General features: G+C 32.8%; 1 pseudogene; it reads left to right on the top strand.

Moving 5' to 3' along the window:
* The window catches only part of LOC123549206 (transketolase-like protein 2), a 56,213-nt pseudogene that overhangs the window by 20,190 nt on the left and 14,916 nt on the right, over positions 1-21,107 (top strand).

Below are 21,107 nucleotides of genomic sequence, written 5' to 3'. Positions count from 1 at the left end.
TCCATGCTGGTCGCAAACCCACTATGTTGGTTTTCTCATGGCGCGGCTCATATCAGTTTTTAGTTAATAATTGTTACAAAAATTTAGACTACAGAAGATTTGAAAAAATGTTGGTTTTTAACCATCAGAATTACTTCCCATTAGTGAAAATATTTTCCCTTTAACTTCATGTAGCAGCCCCTTTATTGACTGGAAATATGCAAATTGTGGTATATTTTCAGTTATCGTGTATACTGTCTGGTTGGAGATGGGGAGAGTTCTGAAGGCTCAATCTGGGAAGCACTGGCATTTGCTAAACATTATAAGCTGGATAATCTAGTGGCCATATTTGATGTGAATAGACTAGGGCAGACTGAAGCAACAATGACAGGGCATAACATGGATGTATATGAAGAAAAACTAAATGCATTTGGGTAAGTGTGACATTCACAGGTGTATGATATCTTAGGTTGGATTGGCTCAGTAGGTAGTGCATAAGACTTTCAAGCATAAGGTCTTAGTTTGGAATCCAGGTCTTAGTTTGGAATCCCTCTGTACTGGTCCCTCATGTCCCCCATCCCCCCAGTCATTTTTTGTCTGCCATTGAAAAAGCTGATGTAAAGGAATCAAATAGCCTATTTCTTCCCTGTGGAAAGTGTTCCCTGTTGCAAGCATTTTTCCCTACTTGGTATATACAGTTGCTTGGTAGCCACTTGCATTAATCAATCACTTGCGTTAAGTAGTCAATCTGCTAACTTCCCACTTTGACTTTATACCCTCGTGGTAATGGATTCCATCAGGAATGAGGTGTCGAGAGTGATTGATATAAGTTGTAAAACTTAAAATTGCTTCACAATTGACCTAAAATAAATTATGTGTAAATTAATTTAAACTGGTCTTAGCAGCCACCAGTCTTAAGCAGGCAGATTGAGTCGCTGCCTTGGCTGGCTGCTTAATACAGGTTTGACTGTGTTTTATACCTATTACATATCCACTGAATTAATTTGTTCATACCTGAAGTTTTTATTTCGTTCTGGACAAAAGCTGTAGTGTTAAACTGGAATTTATTTTTGATGTGTATTTTCACTTCAGCTGGAATACGTATGTGGTAGATGGCCATGATGTGGAGGTGTTATGTAAAGCTCTACATGATGCAGCAGAGGTCAAAGACAAACCAACTTGTATCCTGGCTAAAACAGTCAAAGGAAAAGGATGTCCAGGTATGGTAAGACACAAAAGTAAATAGTTTGAACCAAATATTACAAATGTGGCACTTTCACTCTTCACAGAATACACATGATATTTTACTTAATGGTTGGTTTGTGAATGGAGCATGTTTCCAGTCATTAACCAAGTTATCCTTATTTTCATATGCCCCTTGAAACAGCCATTTTGGCTCCAACCATGGAATTCCATTCCCATGACATAAAGTGATTTCACATCATGTAAATACTTGTATTTCCCTGTTTTAGATATTGAAGGTGTAAATAACTGGCACAGTAAAGTTCTAGGAACCAAAGCCGAGTCTACTATAAGGGTAATCAGGAGTCGTATGAGCAGTCAGGGACCATGGAATTTTCACCCACAGTGCATCACTGCTACAGTGCCGGATGTAGACATTACTGGTGTTAAACTTGCTGAACCACCAAAATATGTCATTGGAGAAGAGGTAACACATCTGCTATGATACAGTTTGCTTGAGCACCTAATTTTGGATTCCAGAGTGGAGTGGTTAACGTGGCTGACTTCAAATCACTTGCCTGTCACAGATTTGGGTTCCAACCTCACTTGAGCTTAAATTCTTCATGTTATGATGCCATTCAGCTGGAATATTTTTGTGCCAACTTGAAGATAAAGTGAATGGAAATGGAGGGGCCTCCGTGGCCGAGTGGTTATGGTCACTGACTTCAAATTACTTGCCCTTCACCAATATGGGTTCAAGCCTCATTTTGGGCGTAGAATTCTTCATGTAAGGAAGCCATCTAGCTGGGTTACAGAAAGTCTCTTGTTCCACCCAGATGCTCACCCATGATGAAATAATGCCTGGAGGGGCACCTAGGTTTTCCTCCACCATGAAAAGCTTGAAAGTCACAATATGACTGATAACTGTGTTGGTGTGATGTAAACCCAACAAAAACAAAACAAAAAAGAATGGGAATTTAATTTGATTGATTCATGTAACCATGAAGTTCACAATAATTAGTCCCACTTAGAAATGATTTCAAAGTAATTGAAACTATTAAAATGTGTAATTTTGACCCTGTGAAGTAGCCTGGTACCCGACTGTATATCGAGAATCATTCTCTCCAAACAGCCCGGTATGCGCTAATACAGGAAGTTACGAAACGGAAGTTGCTGTATCCCAATTTTTTAAAGCGCCTTCGTAGAAACCGGGATACAGACAGCGTTCCTGAGCCTTCCGCTGAAAATGTAAACAATGAAATGTCAGAAGTGTTTTAAACGATTATAACATGATATGACTACTTTTTTCTTTATAAACAGACCTTTAAGAAAATTTATGTATTACTGTAAACTGTTATATATGTGCAGTGCCAGCTCAGCTGTCCAGAAGGCAGCACAATATCCATCTTTATAATTCAATTCACGTTTCGATCATCTGTTTTGACGCTCATTAGTTTTAATAGAATTAAGATAAAGATTAGATATATATTTTTAGCTTGACTATTCGAAGAATAAGTAGAGCTATCCTACTCTCGTCGGCGTCACACCTTGTTTTAAGTTTTTCGTACCAGTTCACTTTTTTACAAAGTGTTATGAGATAAGCGTTGAAACTTTCAACTCTTGCAGGTCTAGGAAAGTGGAGTATTTACAGATTATTTGTAAATTTACAGATCAAGTGTTTGAAAACTGCTAAAATTATATTAGACACAAATCGCAGCTTGAAATTAATTGATTTACTTATGGTATGTATAAATAAAGGTCATTTGTGGGTTCAGTCATTCTGTTGACTTTGATTTTTCTTAAAATGCCAAAAACTGAAAGTCACAAAAATGGCTGAAACCCACAAAATGACCTTAATTTATAATAAATTAATTCCAAGCTGCGGTTTTGAGGATAAATGTATTCATCATTTTCATACACACAATCCGTAAATTTACAGATTGAAAAATCTGTAAATTTATAGATTATCTGTAAATTTACAGATAATCTGTAAATACTCCACTTTCCTAGACCTGTCTTGTTTACCATCACCATGTCCAGTTGTAGGCAAGAGTACATAATTCTATCAAGGATTCTGGCTGAATTATGGCCCCTTTTAACTTAGAAATCTCGGTTATGTTTTTCGTACCAGTTCACATTTTGTGTTTACAAAGTGTTTGATATATGGCATTGAAACTTTTATCACATGTTTATTATTACAGTCTATAGCTGTAGGCAAGAGTAAATAACTCTGTCAACTATTTTGGCTGAATTATGGGCCTGCTTGGACTTGGAAATAGTACAATTTTTGTACAAATCCATGTTTTGTCAAAACTATTTGACAAACGGGTTTGAAACTTTGAACAAATGTTTATCATCATGATTTCCATCTGTAAGCAATAGTACTGTTAAGTATTTCGGTTGAAGTATGCCCTTTTTGGACTTGGAAATTGAAAGTCTGTGGTAATAGTTTTACCCCATACTTCCATCAATGCTTCAAAGGAGCATGTTGTTAACATACAGCTCTTGTTGTGTACTGGTACCTAGTTTTATCTGTTCTGCAGCAGAGTTAGTTAGTTCCATTTTGATAATCTCCTGCTTTAAATGTCTGTCATTGTTTTCCATGAACAGGTTGAAGACTGACTAGAAAAACAGAATGCACTAAAAGTTTGTAACACCTGCACCACAGCATATGCATGACACCTACAGCTTACATTTGACAGTGGCAGTTAGGACAGTAGGTACATGTAAATCTTCCCTGATTTTTGAAATGTCCCAAGCATATTTCCTCATTAGTTATTGGAACATTAGACTGCACCTAAAAATGATGTCTTTTTTTTCAGGTTTTATTAGCTTACCTGAGCACGAAGTGCTCAAGGTGAGCTTTTGTGATTGCCCTGTGTCCGTCGTCATCCGTTCGTCCGTCCGTTGTCAACAATTTGACACTCTAGAGGTCACAATTTTTACCTAATCTTAATGAAACTTGGTCAGAATGTTACCCTCAATAACATCTTGGACAAGTTCGATATTGGGTCATCTGGGGTCAGAAACAAGGTCACCAGGTCAGATGAAAGGAAAAGCTTGTTAACACTCTAGAGGTCACAATTTTGGCTCAATCTTAATGAAACTTGGTCAGAATGTTACCCTTAATAAAATCTTGGACGAGTTTGATTTTGGGTCATCTGGGGTCAAAAACTAGGTCACCAAGTCAAATCAAAGGAAAAGCTTGTTAACACTGTAAAGGTCACATTTATGACTATATCTTCATGAAACTTGGTCAGAATATTAATCTTAATGATCTCAGGGTCTAGTTTAAAACTGGTCATGTGGGGTTAAAAACTGGGTCAAATAAAAAGGAAAAGCAATTTAACACTCTAGGGGCCACTTTATTGACCCTTCTTAATGAAACTTGGTCAGAATGAAAATTTCTTGATGATCCAAGATCGGGTTTAAAAACTGTGTCAGGGGGGGTTTCAAAAAAAAGGTTTCACCAGGTCAAATAAAAGGAAAAGCTTTTTAAAAACCTAGAGTTTCAAAAATTTGGCCCAATTTTTAATGAAACTTGGCCCAAATGTTACCCCCCAATAAAATCGGGAAACGAGTTCGTTTTTGGGGTTCTTTCTTGTTTAAAAAACGGGTAAACCAGGCCCAAAAAAAAGGAAAAGCTTGTTAACACGTATCCCCCCCCACATTTATGACAAAACTTAATAAAACCCCCTTGGGTCAAATGTTAATTTTGATGATCTATAAGTCAAAATTTAAATCGGGGTCGGGTGGGGTCAAAAAAAAAGGTCACCGGGTCAAATAAAAAGGAAAAGCTTGTTAAAAACCTAAAACCCCCACTTTTAAGACTGAAATCTTAAAGAAACTTAATCAAAAGTTATTTCTTAAATGATTTTTAGGTCAAGTTTAAATCGGGGTTTCAGGGTGGGATCAAAAAACCTAGGTCCCAGGTCAACTAAAAAAGAAAAGCTATTAAAAACCTTTAGAGGCACTTTTTATACCATATCTTAATAAAGGGGTTTTGGTCAGAATTTTTGATCTTGATAAATCTTTGGCAATAGGTCAGGTGAGCTTTACAGGGCCTTCATGGCCCTTTTCCTTTTTTAAAAGAACTTTCTGGCATTTAAAAATTGGTAAGGTTGCAAACACTCCCCCTTGGCAAAAACTAAATTTTTTTAAAGGTATTCCCCCAGGAGGGTCCCAAAACCCCAAAACATGTGTTTTAAAATTTAAACCCAGGGTTTTTTCTTTTTAAAAATTGATTCAAACCAAAAAAGTGATAAAAACAAGAATGATTAAAAATTCGGGTTGTTACGTTTTTTTTTCGTTAAAAGCACATTTATTTTTTATTAAAATGTTTCCCCTTTTTTGTCCCTTTTTTTTTTAAATTTTCATTTAATTTTTAAAATAAAATTCTGACATAAATTTGTGAAGATGATGGGGGCTACAGAAATTTTTTACGCCCTTTTGGGACGTAAGATTTTTCTGTTGAATTTTTAGAAATGCTGTTTTGTTGCATATTTTTTTAATAAAAACAAATGCCCCCCAAACAGCCAAAACAGCATCGGGAATTTTCCCTGGATGCTTTAAAAAATAAATGCATAATTTAACTCTTTACTTTTGGGGAAATGTTTTGGTACCAATTTTCTGTTTACTTAATCTTTTGCATGATCTAAGTTATTTTTTTTTAGTTTGAAAAAAATTTTTGTATCCTTGTTATGAAACAATTTTGCATAATTTGTCCACTAAATTTTTTGGATTGTTTTTTTTTTTTGAAATACAAATTTTTTTTTTCTTTAATCAAAATTTCAGTAAATAGCCCAGCAAACAAAAAAAGGAAAGGAATGTATTTCTCCCTTCGTTTCCCCCTGTCCCAAAAAAAGAATGTGAGTAAGGGCAAACTTATTAAAGACTTTTACTTTTGCCCCTTTTTAAACGAAGGGTCAAAGTTAAAAAAAAGTAGTTTCATTCGAAAGTTTTTAAATTTTTAAAAATTTAAAAAAAAAATTTTGAGAGAACAAATCGTATATAAATGTAAAAGTATTTTTTATGTTTATATTTTTTCAAAAAATTTTTTTTTTTGTGGCCAAAGACTCATGAACCTGAAGATGTGTACAATTTTATAAAGGGGGGACAAAACAGACGGGAAATTTTCCCAAGGTGTGTATGCCCGGGAAGTCAACTTCAAAGGTAATGTAATATCTAATTTTGTAAAGTTAAATTGTTTTTTTATGTAATCAGACATGGGGCCGTTTACTTTGAAAAGAAATCGATTTTTTAAGGGAAACATTTTTTTAATAATCAATTTTTAAATTGATTAACAGCCCCAATTTTCTTTTTAAATCGTAAAAAATTTTTTTCACTGGTTATATTTGCGGGGAGGGGAAATTTTTTTCCCTTTGGCCCCCAAGGGTAACTGTTTTGGGCGGGTAACGGGGTTTTCCCAAACCGATTCCCCGCCTAAACATTACCTGAGACCGGGGATTTCCCTCTCACCAAAAACCAAAAACAAAATTTTTTTTTCTTGAAATACCGATATCAAGTTTAAATAATAAAAAAAAAATCAATTAAAAAGGGCCCTTTTCCCTTTTTTATAACTTTTTCTTATAGCACCCGTTTTTAAACAAAGCGCAAAAAAACCCCAACGTCCTTAAACAAAAATGTTGTCATGTCTTTTTTAAAAGACAAATAACTGGTTTAGGTTCCGGTTTTGTTTTAAAAAAGCTGCAGCAAAAACTTTTTATGAGTTTTAAATAAAAAAAAGGTGTTTTAAAATCGAGAATTAAACTATTAGAACAAAGAGGAACTGCCCAAGGGGAATTGGATTTTTATTCCTTTTTTTTCGAAATAAAAATAAATAACTACAAAAATCTTCAAACAATTTGTTTTTCCCATAATACGTCTTTTAAAGGGCACGAAGCCATTTTTAAAACCCCCCGGGGGGTTTAAAAAATGGGTTTTTTCCCCAGCCCCCGGAAAAAGTACGGGAAAATTTCCCCGCCGGTATGAAAGGGAAATTTTAAATTAAAAATTTCAAAACCCCCAAATGTTCATGAATTAAAACCAGTCAAAACCTTTTCCTGGGGCAAATTTTTTTAATAAAGGGCAAAATTTTTTTTCCAGGAAAAAGGACAAAACCCATGTTGACACTAAGGAAGTTAGTAAAACAAAAATTACCTTGAATAGGTTAACTAAAAAAACCCAAAACATGGTAAAAAAAGCTAAGAAAATTTATGAAATTAAAAGATTTTTTTATTTCTTGGAATTTAAATATTTTTTGTTTTTTTTTCCCCATTTAATTTTCCCCCAAACTTTTATAACTACATACAATTTTGTATGGTTTAAAACTTTCCCCCTAGGAAAACTCCCCCCGAATAAATTTGGGGTACACCAAAATTTTATTGAAAAATTTGGCAATATCCAAAAGGGTTTTAATTTCAATCTAACCATCCTTGTTAATTGCCACACTTTTATGCCCAGGATGACCCAAATGCTGCCATTTTTAAAGGTAATGATAAAGCCCATAAATAAACAAAAAATCATATTTAATCGTAAAAAAACCCCATGATTCCCGCCTAAATTTTTTCTTCAAAAATAAATTTAAATTTTAATTCAAAAATCAGGGAAAAAAAGTAAGATTAAAGTTTAAAGAAAATAATAAAAAAAATTTAAATTTGTTTAAAAAAAATCATTATGATTACTTTATCGTTTTACCCCTTGTCTGTATGTAATATAATCAAGTTGGGGAAAATGAAATTTTACAAAAAGTAAAAAAGGGAAATTTTTTAACCTCGGGAAATTTTAGTTTTTTAAAGTTTTTGATAAGGTTTTTATAGTTTGACATATATTTTTTAAATGATAAAATAGAATTTTTTTCCTTTTGTATTTGTGAAACCCTTTGTTTTGTATTGATGTAATGATCTTAAGGAATTTTATATAAAATTTGTCTTCAAAAAGGTAAGTCTTCTTTTTTCCCCCAAATAAAAAATTTCAATTGCAAAGCCCAAACCCGACAAAAGGCGATCCCAAAGAAAAAGCGATAAAATTGTGTTTTACGAAGCTCCGGGGAAGTTAAAATTTTGAGGGCGATTAACCTTTAACAAAGGTTAGGACAAAAAAAAGGGATTTTTTCCGGGAACAAATAGGAACGGTAAATTTTTATTTTTGAAATAGTGTGAATTTTTTCCGTACAAAAGGGCCGTGAACGGGAAAGGGCTTTATTAGCCTACACTGGAATTTCTGTCAGCTATATATATGTACTAAAAATTCATCCCTGTAGAAACCAGGAAAGAAAGACCTGCGTCCAGGGGAAACCGGGAAAAAAAAAGGTAATTCATTTTCAAGTCTGACCGGGGATAAATTTTTAAGTACCTTTGCACTTCCCTGGAAAGGGAAGGGGCCCGGTTGCTTTTTGTTACTTTTTTTTCTCTTTTTAACTTCATTACTTTTATCATTTTAAAATTTTTTTTGATTCAGGTAGTAACAATTTAAAGCCATTTTTTTTTCCCAGGGCCCTTTTTGGGCAGAAGGGAAATACATGAATGAAAAAAATTGGGGTCGGGAAATCTTTTATGGTGCCCATATTCAATTTTTCTGTCGGGTCAACTGTTTGTTTGTGAACACGTAGATAACACATTTTTTTTCCCCGTTTGGAATGTAAAACCAATCAAATTCCAATTAACTCAACAACCCAAATTGGGCCAGAAAAAATGAAATTGAGGGGAAGGGTTTGGGCCCTCACCAGCAGATGACCCCTATTGATTTTAGAGATCTGTTTTAAAAGGGTAAAAGGTCATGTAAATCCTGAAAAAAAACAAAAAACCTTTTTTCTTGGTGAAAATTAAGAACCCTTGTGCCTGGGTTTCATGAAAGTTGATAAATACCCGTGACCACTTTTTCGAAATTTAACTTCAATAAAAAAAGCACACAACTTGTATAGACATATAAAATTCTGATACTTTAAAAAAGGGGGCCCAATTCTTTAAAGGGGTTCCCCGATTTAAAGGGCCCCCCTTAAAGTGCCAAAACTGCAAATTTTTTTTGGGGCTTTTGAAAAAGATAGAGACCGAAAAGGGGGTCAAAATGTCCAAATTTTTTTGGCACTTGTAGATTTTCTTTTTTAAATTGTTTGATTTGAAAAAAACCCGAAAAATATCCTCAACAACAATTAATCTTGATTCCGGGGATAAAACGGTCAGATCCAATCCTAGGATCAGGAGTAATGGCCCCTGACAGCCCTTTTAAAAGGGGCCAAAAATTTTTTGGAAATTTTTTAACCTTGTGAACACGAAAAAAAAGACTTTTATATTAAAATTTTTAACCAACATTGCACCCAAACTTAATTCCCAAAAAGTTTCTTGATTCCTTTCAAAAAACCGGGGTGAAAAAATCCTTTTAAAAAAAAGGTTTCCATAACCCTTTTGGTTTCCAAAAATTCCGTGAAAATCACTTCGAAAAACCCACTTTTAATAAAGTATTGAGTTTTTTTTTCATGTGACAACGTAAGGGCTTGGAAAAATTTACTTAAAGGTTAGGTACCAATCAGGTTGAGAGAAATACTTTGAAATTAAAGTCGTGCCAAAGTTCAAAATTTACAATTTTTTTAAAATTGTTCTTTATTTCATTTTATCCCCCCTTTGATAAGATTATACCCTTGGCTGAATGTCCAATTTCCCAATTTTTTTTTTTCCAAAATAAAAAGTTGAGTTTCTTTATGATCATTTTAAGATTTTGATCTTTCCCCTCTACTAAAAGAATTTTAAAATATACATCACTTCCCAATAGTTAACTCATGTTTTTCCAAATTCATATTTGTAAAGACATTTGTCTAAAAATTTCAGACTAAAATTTTACCCAAAAAAAAAAATTTTTTAAATTTTTTAAATTATTAAATTGGAGTAAAAATTAATTGAAAATTTTTGGAAAATTAAAGTGTCTTTAATACTAAATTTGTTTTTTTATTCTTCTTAAAAGGTGAAATGACAGACTAAACGTTTTGGGAGTGTGTTCCCCGAAACGTGCCACCACGTTTTTTTAACATCCGGGGGGAAAGTTAAAACCCCACAGTTGATTACGAGGGCCGGGCCAATGAGGGTAAACAAAAAAGGTTGATAGGTGAAAACCCTTTAATAAAAGTTTTGGGAAACCCACCCCTAAAGTCACCCAACAAACATAACATATGGAGCATAATTTCACATCTACATCCCTTTGGGAAATGACCATGTTTTTTTTGGCAACCAAAAGAAGTCCTGAAACCCAATTTAGAAAGTTTTGTCTTTTGAAAAACTTCTGTTAAATAAAGAAGAGTACTGCCAAATAAGAACAGATATAACATACATGGTCACCAATTTTTTTAATTTTTTTTGAAGACTTTTAAAACATATAAAGGCCCCTTTTCCCACATAAAAGGGGAAGATTTTTCAAAGGTTTTAAAAAATTTTTAAAAGATCAATGTAAGAAAGTTGAGGGTTTTTAAAAAATCAAAGGGCCTTTGGGTTTGAAGTTAACAAATACTTTTTTTTAAAAGTCTGTGTTGAAACCCTTTGAAAGGAGTCTTATTTTTAAAAGCCCGGGCCTTTTTAAAAGGGGAATAGTAAAAATGGCATTACGAAATTTTGCCTTGCTGTGTGTGATTTTGGGGGAACGGGTCCCAAAAAAAGGGTTTTCCCCCTTTAATCCATTAAGGTTTGTTTGGGTTTCTAATTTAAAAATTTGGTACACAGGTATATCAAAAAGTGTGGGCCCAAGGTTTAAATTTCAATAAAAAATCCCCCAAAGATTATAAATTTTAGTTCGGGCCTTTTTTGACTAAATTTTTGGCAATTGTTTTTTGGCATTTTTTTCTTAAAAAAATTTTTTTTTTCTTTTTTCAAAAAAATTTTACAACATGTTACTTAAAAGATCAATGCCAAAAAAAATGTAATGTTTTGATTTCCAAAAAAGAGCTAAAGAAAGAAAAAAAACCCAAAAATTTTTACTTGCCCCCAAACCCCCAGTTTGATTCGAATTTTAATTTTTAAAGAAAGTTTTCAACTAAAACGTTAAAAAAGCAAATTTGATAAAGGGGGGGTGCATGACTGTTGGTTTTGTTTTTTTTTTAAATCTGGAAAGAATAAAAACCCATCAAAAAAAAAGGGCAAACAATAATGAGCCCCCAAAACTCCTAACTTGTCAAAATTTAAAAAATTTCAGAAATATAACCCTCTTTTTTGAAGCAGTTTTCAAAGAAATTTAGGCTTAAAAAAAGTTGTTTGTTTCCGGTACCCCCCCGCCCAAAAACCCTAAATTTTTGGGCCTGACCCTAAATGTTTTTATGGCCTTGAGAATGTTTTTTCAATTTTTTTTAAAAAAAAATTTGGAAAAAAACGGGCATTTTTATTTTTTAAAAACCCGTTTAAAAACATGGCAGTGATGTTAGAAATCAACTAAGTAGTGCCCTTAAAAGGCAAAAACCCTTGATTTGTGTTCTTTTTTTGACAAAAAAATGTTTTTCTGAAAAGTCTCCCCTTAAAATTAATAAAAAAAAAATTTCAAAAAAAAAAAATTTCCCGGGACCTCCCCTACCCAAATTTAATTTTGGGGCATTTTAACCCGGAAAACCCCAAAAAATTTTTAAATTTTTTAGGCCTTAGCAAAAATGTTGCTTGAAAGGGAAACCCGGGTTTGTACTGGGGAAACTCTTGTGTGATAAAATTTTTGAAAATTCCCCCCTTTTTTTTTTGAAACTTATTTTTTACATATACTGTTTTTAAATTTTTTAATTAATTTTCAAGATAACAAAATGTAAAATTCTATTTTTTTTTTAAATGCAACCTGAAAAAATACGTTTTTAAAATTTAATAAATTCTAACACAAACCGGGATTCATTTCCTATAAAAAAAAAGGCCCAAAAACAGGAAAAAATTAAACAAAAAATCCCCTGTTCTGACGAAAAAATTATTACGTCATGGCTAAAAAAGGGGCCCTAAAAAGAAACCGATTGAAAACTTTGAAAATATTTAATAATGCCCGCAAGGGTGAAATTTAAAAAAAAACGGGGAAAACGGTTAAATCGAAATAACAAATCCCCATTTCGTGATTTGCCCTTGAAAAAACATTGTTTGTCGTTCAGAGCTATTATTATATCAATGGGGGCTGCCCCCCCGTGATATAACCCCCTTTCCATCAAAAACCCAAAAACAATGTTTTAAATTAAACGCCCGATCACGGAAAGAGATATATTTTTCTTAAATTGGAGATATAATCCATATCATTTACTGCTTTGCCGACCATTTGACATTGGGGAATGAATTTTTAAATTATTTGCTTAAGCGGGATAAAAAATTGTATTCACCCCTTGGTTCTTTAAAGCAAAATTTCTAAATTTAAAATTTTTTTTTACTTTATGAAAATTTTAAAAAACCCCATAATGGGGGCCAAAAAAATTAAATAAAATGGAATTTTATGGGGTTTTTGGCATCTTTCTAACTTCACAACACGTCTAAACCAAAATTTTCGTTTAAGCATATATGTACCCCCGGCTGGGGCAAATTTTTAAAGGGTTTTTTAAATGCATATCTCAATTTTAAAATAAGCATAAGATAAAAAGAAAATTTTTTTGTTTTTTTTTTTATGAATAAAAATATCTCCCCCCAAAGTGGGGAAAATTTTTGGACATTTTCACTCGGGGCTTGTGCTCATGAAAAAATTTTTATATTTTTCCCCCCAGTTCTCAGTGGAAATTTTTTTTTTCTTATTCACTCAAAACAAATAAACCCTCTTTGGTCAAAATTTGCAAGGCCCCTGTTCATGTTCCCGGATAAAATGTTTTACCAAAAAGTAATCCCTAATGAGGTTTTTTGCATATACGGAAATTGTTATGAATTTTATAAAGATTTGGGGGTCGATAATTTTAATGCTTTTTTTTAAATTTTTAAAAATTTTCCAAAGTAATGTAAATTTAATAAGTGAAACTTGAAATCTTTTTAGTTTAAGATGTCATACAATTAAAATTTAAAAATGGGTCATTTTTTGAAAAAAAAGATCCATTCATTCAGGTAAAAATAAAAGTGAAATTGAACCAAAATAGTAGTAAAAAAATTTTACAAAAAATAGCAAAATATGTAGTAAGTTATTGCTCTTTTATGAAAGAAACTATTTCAAAATTTTTTTAAAGTTTTTTTTTTTAATTTTAATTTTAGTAAAAACCAAAACAAAACTTAGAAAACGATAATAAGATCAACAAATTTAGGGCCCCAAAGGGTTTCCAGGTGTCAAAATATGAAAACATTTTAGCTGTTTAACTATTGCAGCCGCTTTTTTAAATAAAACATTAATTTTGGGAAAATTCTCTTTTTATCCTGTATGCCAAAAATACAAAATAATTTTAAAATGTTGAATTTAGTGTAACTTTTAAACATGTTATATTTTCGCATTTCTGCGTTGTTTTGAAAATTTTTGGGCCCAAAAATTTCAGTGAAACTGTTAAAAAAAGATGAAAATAAATTTCAAACCCCTTTTCTGCATACCCGGCAAAAGAATTATCTTAAAGTATATTCATGTTTGACCCCAAAAGTCAAAATGGATATAAAATTTTTTTAATTGGTTCAACAATTGGTACTTTTTTGCAGATATTGGGCCAAATTAAAATCTTAGACAGACCTGTTCCAAGTTTTTGCGTTTTCCCAAAACTTTCAACAATACCATTTTCCAAAAAAAAAAATTGGGGAGGGATTTCCCGCAAATTAGAGATTTGAACCCAAAGGGAAAAGGTTTTAACTTCATTTTTTAGTATCCCGTTTTTTCCAAATTCCCGGGAACACCCCAAATTTACTTTAAAAGGGTCCCTTGGGGCCAATTATCACAACAGTAAATGTTTTTCTTGGACTGGGCGCACTTTTAAAAAAAGGGAAAAGAAATTTAAAAACAGCTCCCTGCGACCAAACCCTTCTGTGGTGCAGTATTTTTTCTTTCCTTTTTAATTTTGTTTTTCTTAGATCAGAGCTGTTAAAAAATAAGGCAACTTTTTCCCTTTTGGGCCCCCCTCCCTCCACATCGCCCAAAACTCTTGAAAAAGGGGTGCCAAAATTATTTTAATGAACATGTTACTATCGAAAGGGCAAAAAAAAAAATGATTTTGTACAATCATTTTTCCGCAAAACTTTTTCAATTAAAAAACTAAGGTTAAATTTTTAGATAATACTAAATTTTTTAAATCCCCCGCCCCAAATTGGGGGGGGTTATAGGAATGGTCCCTTTGGGGCCCCTCCTTTTTCCCTCTGCCCTAAACTTTCGGGTCCGGGCCCCTATTTTTCCCAAAACCCCTTTAAGGATTTTCCCTGAAAAATTTTGGGCCAAAGGACCCCTCAACAAGACGTTTTGGGGGAGAATTCATGAGTCAGCCATGTTTAGTTCCCAAAGGGCAAAGCACACTAAAAAATCAAGGGTTTACCCTTTTTAGTATCCCTAGCCCGTGGGAAAAGGGGGTTTAGGGTTCTTTTAGACCGCCTTTTTTTAATCTAAAAAATTAATTAAAACCAAAGTCCAACTTTTTTCGGAAAAATTTAAAATTTTTAAAATTTACTTTTAATACTTTAAATACCTCACGAAATGTATTGATTTTAATATTAAAAATATCTAATTCATTTAATGGGAAAACTAAACGAAGCCAATTAGAATTTTTTGATTTCATACACAAAGGGCTTAAAACTCAAAACTTTTTTCATGTTCTAAATCCTATATATGTAGTAAAAACATATTTCATATAAAGAATTAGAACATTTTAACCCGGCTTCGATTTGATTTCAAGGGTTTAAACAAAGAAGGGAAAAAAAGGTCTTTTAATTCGCAAAAAACAATAAAAAAAGAGGGGACCCAGTAAGAGGCATTATGACGCCTAAATTTCCTTTTTTGGAAAGTCCAAAACATAACTTATTTGGGTAAATAAGTCCATTATGATACTTTTAAAAAATGACAATGAGTATGTCAGGGTGAAACAACCAAATTTAAAGCCTTCTTGGATTTATTATCTACTTTTAAATAAAAATCCCCTCGTTCAGATGCAAAACCATCATGGGGTTCAGTCCCCACCCTCCCGAACCCCGGGGGGCCCGGGTAAACAGACGAAAAACCACTTCAAAGCCCCGATTAAAATTTTTAAATTTAAAAAAAATTTAGTTACAAAAACCCCCCTGTGATTCACATAAAGTCCAGATAAGTTTTTATTCGACCCTTAAAAATGTATTTTTTTAAAATTTAAATTATTGAATATTATATATACAGTTAAAAATTTTTTTTATGAATTTTTAAAAAAAACTGTTTATCATGTGTATATTATGATACAAAGGTATTTCCATGTGCAAACTGTTAAACCTTTCTTAAGTTTTTCCCTTAAGGGTTTTTCCCTTTTATAAAAACAAAGGGAATTTTTGATATTGCAGTGTAAAATTTGATGTATTGCATATGAATAAAAAAAACATTGCCAAAAATTATTCAGGGGCATATTTTAACCCTTAAACCCCTTGCAAAGTGTAAAATATTTTGCACTTTTAAAATGACAAATGATCATTTTGTTTTAAATTTTTTGAGTCCTATATACTTTGAAAAAAGTAAAATTTAAAAAAAATCTAAGTAATTCACTTAAAAATTTTTATAAATTTAGCTGGAAAATCGTTCAGGTTTTTACCAGATACCAAATATGACCCAATGAGCCATAGAAATAACCCGTTTTTGTACAGAAAAAAAGAAATTATATTTTTTCCAGGCGCCCCGGAATATCAAGTCAAAATTTACACCGCAAGCCAACTAAAATTTTTTTTTCATGATAAAACTGTTTAAAAACCCTTTTTTTTTTGGTAGGCAAAAAAATTTTTTTTGGGTTTTAAAATTTAATTGGGATTACCAAACTTTGAAAAATTTAAAAAAAACTGTTATGTTTCTTTGGAAATAAACTTTTTAGAAGAAAGCAGTCACCATAAAACCCCAAAAAATTAGAAAAATCACAAAAACACTGGGTTTCCCCCCAGTACCTGTTTGATATAAAAAAAGGGAAAAAATATTTTAATGCCCCTTTCCTTCCAGATTTGATTGGGGGGCCAACAAAGTACAATAATTTCCCTTTTGTCTTAAACTCCATCCCCCTTCCGTAGGCTTTTTGGGGGCAACAAAAAATTTGTTTTGGAACTTTCTTGTTTTTTAAACATAAACTGCCATCTCTTTCCCCAATAGCGTTTTCCCTCTGGGAGAAATTTTCAGACAATTTTTTCATATGTAAACCCAGATAAATAACACCTTTAAAAAAGAAGAGCTGCTGATGGGTTTTAAAAAACGTTTAAATGTAAGCAAACATAAAAATCAGTCACTTAGATAAATTAAAAAAAAAAAATCGAATTTTTCACTTACAGCCGTTATTGTGGGGAAAGGTACCCGCTTAACATAAATGTGGGCCCCCAAAATTGGGGTTTAGCACGTTTGTGCAATATTCCACACCATTTAAGTTGTGTATAGATAACTTTTTTGGAAAGTTTTTTCCCCCTTGTTTTTTAGACCTTTGAACAGTGGATCTAAAACCGGAGAATACCGCCCCCTCTGCCAAATGTATTCCCCCCCCACTTGAAGGGGGTCTCCTTTTTTCCCCCTCGAGGGAAAACTTTTTTTCAAAAAAAAAACACATATGAGCAGTGGGAAACAGAAAATTGTGAAATGGGAACTTCCCCAAAACCCAAAAAAAAGTAAAATGTTTTTTACCAGATTGTTAAAAAGTTTTCCATTCCCTTCTATGGGATTGAAACAATAACATGAATCATGAAATAAGTCCCAAAAAGGGAAAATAAAAAGATTTAAAAAAAAGAAAATACTTTTTTCCCAATTGTAAAATCCAAAAAATTTTTTTTGGGCCTACCGATCATAGTACTTTAATTTTGGTAAAAAGGAAAAAAACCATTAATACCCTTTTAGCCTATTTTTAAAAAATAAAAACGACCCCTTGGGAAAAAATAGGAGTGTAGAATTAAAACCCCCTTAAAAGTTTTGTTCCAGAACTAAACCCCAAAGTCCCGAGAACTTTCCCTTTACCTTTTGAACATGAAGTCAAAGGGGGCATCTGCTTGGGCATACTTAAACCCTATTTATTTTTTTGAACCTAAGGGGCCCAGGGAATTTTGAAGTTACCAAAAAACATTTTAAAAAATTCCCGGGGGCCCCCCCCCCCCCCCCCCGGGGGGGGGGGGGGGGGGGGGGGGGGGGAAACCCCAAAAAAAAAAAAAACCTAAAAAAAAAAAAATTTTTTTTTTAAAAAAAAGAAATTTTAAAGTAAAGGGGTTAATTTTGTTGGTATTTTGGAAATAGTTAATTTTTAAAAAATTTTACCCTTCCCAAAAAAACATGAAAACAAAACCCATTGACAGACTGACAAGCTCACACCTTTTTAAACCCCAACTCCCCAACTTGTTTGTTTTTGGGGTTTTAAATTTAAAACTACCACAGGAAAAATAAATCAAAGTCGAAATCGAACCTCAAAACCAAAAGGGTCATCTGCCCTTCCCATGTCCCAAAATGGTTTAAAGACCCCAAAAATTTTTTTTAAATTAAAATTTTCGAAAACCGGGTTCCCAAAAGTTCCCGGGCACAGTGGGCCTTACCCCTTTTACCTTCTATCTTTCCAAAAACAATTGGGGTCAAAGTGTGGGCAATTTGGGCCCAAACCCTTTTTAAAACTTTTATTTGTTATTGTCCGGGGAAAACCCGAAAACCAAACAGGACTACATACAGGCTGATCGAAAAGTTCCCCCTCCTATATATCCCCTCTTTTTCCTTTTTTTTTTTTGGGGGGGAAAAACATTTAAAGACCTAAAACCTGGTCTTCCAGAAAAAATATTTTGTAAGAAGTAATCAAATTCAACATTTTTTTGAAGGCGTGCAAAAACCCCACAAATAAATTTTAACAAAACAATTTTTGGATGTGGGCACAACCACATAAAATACATCTGACAGACAAATAACATATGCTGCATAAAACTTATTGAAATTCCCCGGAGTAATCTCACTAAAAAAAGGGGGTAATACAGCGAGAAGGAAAAAATCATAATAAAAAAACATCATAAAACTAATTTTTGGTTGAAAAAATTTTTTAATTAGAAAAAATTCCCCGAAATCCCATCTAAAAATGAAATTTAATGGAGAATAAAAAAATCCTAACAGAAAAAAAGCTGTCCCCGGGGGGGCAGTGCGACCGGGCTATTTCCGGGTCTGGATTTTAAAATTAAACGGGGGAAATGAGGGAAAAAAGGGGGCTGTCACTGGAGTGTTTAAAACCCCAAAAGGTGGGCGAAATATTGCACCAAAAGCCTGGTCTGGGGTCAAAAATATTAAAATACTAAAGTGGTAAAGATAAAGTGGACCCAAAAAAACACAAAAATGGGAATTTTTAGTCTAAGCAAAAAAAGGGGGGATAAATCCAAAATGCGGTGGGAAGATTTAAAAGCATCTTGTGTCATTTTGATGTGGCGAGATGTGGAAAAACAAATTTTAAATTTAAATCCATGGGGTTTTTTTAATAAATGAGATATAGTGAAAATGCATCAAAATTAAAACCCTTTAAGGTTTTTAGGTAAAAAAAGAGGCATTTTCATGAAAAATTGGGGCCCGACTTGTGCCCTGTGTCGTGATGTTTGGGGAATGATGTTTAAACAACTATTATAAGTTTTTAAAACAGATCCTTCAGTAAAAACCCAGATAAGTCAAAGGCATCAAAAATTTTTAAACCCGAAAAATTTTAAAAAAAAAACGGGGGAATAATTAAAAGAAAAAATTTTTTTTGGGGGAAGTTATAAAGGGAAACCCAAAGGTTCCTATGGGGTCGGGGGATGAAGTTTAATAACTTTTTTAAGTCCAAATTCAAATTTCCCTTCATAATAACAAGACAAAAGGGGAAAGTTCATCAAAACTTTAAAAACCCGGGAAAAACTAAGTAAAAAAGGGGGGAAAAATTCATGAAAAATGGGTGCCAGATTCTGCAACTTGTGTCCCAAAGAAAGTGGGTGATGGTTTTTTGAAAAACTATTTTAAATTGGAATCCAAAACCATTCCCGAAATAACAGAGATAAAGGGGGAAAGTGCATCAAAACTTTAAAACCCTTAAAATCAAATTTAAAAAAAGGGGGTAAATCATGAAATATTGGTGTCAGAGTTTAAAGGGGCCCTTTAAAGTTTAGATGATGTGGGTGATGATGAGGAATAACTATTTTAAGTCTGAATCAAATCCAAAACAGTAATTAAAAAGAAAAGTTTAAAATGGAAAAGTGTAAAAAAAAAAAATTTAACCAAGTGGGGGGCGGGGAAAAGACGGGAAACGGGCCCGGGGCGGGTAGGTAGCTCCCTTATACTTCGTATAGTCGAGCTAAAAAGAATTTGATTTAAATTTTTTTAATCAAAATACTGCCCATTGCTAGAACCCAAAAGGTTTTTTTGGGCAGTAAATTTTTATAAAACAAACCTGTCCCGGTACCGCTGAAATAACCTTTGTGTCATGGGTATGGGAGACTGGAAAATTTTTTCCCTTTTGGGGCCCTTTTAAAAGTTGCTGTTGGGCCCGTCAAACGCCAAAACTTTTTCATTGGGGACAACAGCTCCAGCCTTTCCCCAAACTTTTTATATGCCGGCAAATTTTGATGGGAAAAACCCCTGAAAAAACAGTGGGCTTCACCACAAACCATGTTTTTTATCTAAATGAAAAAACCCCATTTAACAATACCTGAAATTTATCTTTTGCAGAAATATTCATTCACTGCTAAATTTAATGACTTTAAAAATACCCTTTTTTTGGAAAATCACAGTACCCCCTGGGAAGGACATACTTAAAAGTCCCAAATTTTTAAATTTCTCAAAAAAGAAATAAATTTAATTTAAAAAGGGGACCCTTTTAAAGAAACCCATCCCTCAAGTCCCAAACAAGGTACTCATTTAATTTTATTATTTTTTTTTTAAAAAACCAATAACGATAAAAAACATTTAGTTCAGGTGGGAACCCAAGGGTTTTAATGTATTTTTTAAAGCCGACAGAAATAAAAAAAAGAAAATGAGGATAAAAATATCAATTTATCATCTAAAATTTTTTACAGCAAAATTTTCCCCCAAAAAGGTGAACATATGACAAAATCAACATTTTTCCAAAAATCTTTTAATTTGGAGTTTTCTGTTACATTTCAAATTTTTAAATTAAAAAAGACAAGATTTTAAAAGTGGGAATACTCTATTTGCCAATGGGGGTGACATCAGCAGTCTCTTCCACTTCATGCTTTATTAGCTGTTCAGGATGTGACAAAATATAAAATTTTAAAGTTGCCACCTTCAGACGCTCTAAAATCTTTTTTGCAATTTTTAAAATCAAATCTCAGTAAAATTTCAAAACTGTCCATAAAGACAGTGCACTGACTTTTTCTCAGTGCTTTTCCTTAATTAAATTAGAGCTTTGGGAAGTTAAAAAAACCATTTTTTAAAAAAGGGGCAAAACTCGTTTAAAATTCAATAAGAATAATGAGTTATTAAAAAATTTTCCCCGGATAAAAATTTTAAAATAAAAAAAGGGTTTTCCCCAAAAATTTTTAAGTTTAAAACTTTTTAAAGAAAAAAAATATATGTTCCCAATGGCCCTTAAAAAATTGGGAGTGGAAAATGTGTTTTTTTTTTCTTTTTCAATTTTTTTTCCCCCCCCCCCCCCCCCCACTAAAAAGGTATAAACAACGTCTTTCAAAACAAAACTCACTGGGGGTGCAATGTTCAGTCCCGTTGGGGGGTGGGGGGGACCCATTTGGAGGTTTTTATTTGGGAAAAACCCGCCCAATTTAAATTTTTAAGTTTTAGGCAGTTGATTTTTTTTTTTTTTTGGGCAATCACATAAAAATCCAAAGAAAAAAATTTAAAATTTTTTCTACATAAATTAAAAAAAAACAATTAAAAAAAATTCCCATCCTTTTTTTTCATAAGAAAAA

The sequence above is a fragment of the Mercenaria mercenaria genome, chromosome 6, assembly GCF_021730395.1.
Source record: "Mercenaria mercenaria strain notata chromosome 6, MADL_Memer_1, whole genome shotgun sequence".
Lineage (NCBI taxonomy): Eukaryota > Metazoa > Mollusca > Bivalvia > Venerida > Veneridae > Mercenaria > Mercenaria mercenaria.
Note: the sequence above shows the minus strand (reverse complement) of the source record. Positions and strands in the feature narration are given on the sequence as shown.